General features: G+C 47.6%; 1 pseudogene; it reads right to left on the bottom strand.

Moving 5' to 3' along the window:
• Positions 1–1,410: 1,410 nt before the first annotated feature.
• Positions 1,411–2,064, bottom strand: LOC119361305 (annotated as a pseudogene).
• Between the last annotated feature and the right edge of the window lie 487 nt (positions 2,065–2,551).

Below are 2,551 nucleotides of genomic sequence, written 5' to 3'. Positions count from 1 at the left end.
CGCCTCCTCGCCGCATGCAACCGGCTTCAGACTGCCCCGCCTGCCTTCATTGAATCCGCGCATGTGCCGACAACACATCCTTCCGTGAGACAGCCAACATTTTAGAACACAAAAAATGACCAAAATATAATTAATTACGCATGGTCTTGACTTGTTGTGCTCGCACTGGTAGCAGGAACTAGAGGTTTTTCTTTATTTATAACTATCCTCACATTTTTTTGGCTTTGAAGTGAATCATGGTTGTGGACATTATGTATGAATGTGCAGATATCTGTGAACATGAGTTTGATGTGGAAGTTGAACTTGGAATGTCAGGCTTGCACGTGAACTATACCATGTCCAATGCTTCATCTGTTATTGTTTGGAAAGTAATTGTTGTTATTACACGACCCGAAAAAATATTTTGTGCCACATCAGTAGATGCACGGACATCACAACAGGCATGTTGACTGGATAAACATTTGAACCTAGCTATTATGAAGGAAATTTTGAATTGACAACAGTTTTAGATAGCAGGAGACGCCTAGCCTGCTCTGCTTCTGCTAGCTTATTTCTGGCTTCTTCCATTTCTTCTTTGGCTTGGGTGAAGAGAGCATCTGATTGCTCTTTTTGCTTCTTCAGGAACTCAGCTACATTCTCAAGGGCTGCTGCATGCTTTCTTTCAGCCTTTACTAGAGCCACGAGGACACGAACAGCTGACGACTCCACCTGGCTTGTGCATAATCTAGCATCATCTGGGAATTTGCACCTTGTGTCTAATCCAGCATCATTAGGGAACTGGCACCTTGTGTGTAATCCAACCTCATTTTGGTAACATGATCTCGAGGTTGACCATACTTCCCTCCTCGCAGGAACTGCACCCTGACATGAAGTTACTTCTTTTTTAGATCAATACTCAAAGCAACCTAGATCCATTTAGTAGAAGCCAGATAAACAGAACTCGGAGAAGTGAATTCAAAAGGAAAAAAATTATAAAAACAGACTACAAGGTGAGAACACCCACTTCCTACATCAAGCTAAAAATGAAAGCATTAGGACGATTAAGAATCTTCTTATTACACATCGAAGAACACGAGGCTTAAGAGAAACAGAAACTCAAACATATACATGTCGAAGAACACGAGGCTAAACGAAAGTAATTGAAAGGATGTGACTTACCAAAGCTCGTTTTACAGGTTCGGTGCAGCTCCTCTTTAACTTGCCACGCTCCTTGAAGATGTCCCCAATATCCCGTGTTTGGTCTTCATTGCTCCTCTGCATGTTCGCACTCGTGGTTTTAAAATCTCAACATGGCAAGAAAAATATACTACTAGTAATACTCACGCATCTTGTGGGCAACATTAAACCACTCGTCTGTCATGTTAGAGCATCTCCAACAAAATCGCAACGTGCGGCGCTTTAAAAAAGTGTTTACAGCGCTGAGATGGAGAAGTAGAGATAGAGAGTAGAGACTAGAGAGTAGAGGATAGTTCTCAGCATAGATAGATAATTCAACTACTCCTCCTCGGTGATGTCCTCCTCCGACGTCTGACTGTATGCCTGAAGATATCGATCGTCGTCGGGTTCCCAGGGCGACGCTGCTCCTAGCCTCATGTTGAATTGAGTGTCCTCTTTTCGCCTACCCTTGTCCTCGCGATAGGCGGCTCGCTCCGCCCTCCTCTTATCCCTCTCCGCTCTCCTTTGGGCGTAGAACTCGCGCTCGTTGATAATGTCCTATGGAAAGCGTTGGCGCCACAGCTCCATGGCTTCCTCGTCCATCTCGGCGATACCGAGACAGTGCTCCCGCCTCCGGTGGTCGCGATGATCCTCGTCGGTGATAAGCCGCGGCAGAGGCGCGAGCTCCTGCGGCCGCTCCCGCATCGGCACATTGGGGAAGTTCAATGTTCTATGAGGCCACCGGAGGCTCCATGCCGCCGTGTCGTACACATGAGCGGCCTCGTTGGCGCTGTCAAAATTGCCGAGGCTGAGGCGCATCCCGCAGAACCGGATCTCGGCGAAGAAGCCGCCGGAGGGGCGCGCGCGGACGCTGCGGTATCCCCAAGTTTCCCGGCGACGCGGCGGCATGGTGGCGCGGCGGCGGCCAGGCGAGAAAGAGCGGGCAGAGAGCGGTGGCGAGGCATAGAGCGGGGAGAGAGCGGTGGCAAGGCACAGAGCGGTGGGAGGGCGTTGGATTTTATAAAGCGCGCCGGACGCCGCGCGCCCCAACTAGCGCACTCCCGGCCGCTTTTTCCCGCGCGCGCGAGATCCTTTCCTGACATCTCTACTATCTCTACTCTCTTCTCTACTATTATATTTATTTAATATTTAATATTTATATTTATCTCTACTTCTCTACTGTCTACTTTTTTATCTATATACTTATTTTCTTACAAAAATACAGAGTTGGTGATGATGGTGTGCCTGCCATCCTACAATATAGGCCGTCCGATTTATATCTGACAGATAGGAAGGAAACAATGGGAATTTTGCAGAAAGATACCTACACCCCTCTCCATATTTGCAAATAAGGCCTTCCCTCGTGCATCCTTTTCTCCCACAAGATAAACTACTC

Source organism: Triticum dicoccoides, chromosome 2B (genome assembly GCF_002162155.2).
Source record: "Triticum dicoccoides isolate Atlit2015 ecotype Zavitan chromosome 2B, WEW_v2.0, whole genome shotgun sequence".
NCBI lineage: Eukaryota > Viridiplantae > Streptophyta > Magnoliopsida > Poales > Poaceae > Triticum > Triticum dicoccoides.
This window is presented reverse-complemented; position numbering and strand designations above follow the sequence as displayed.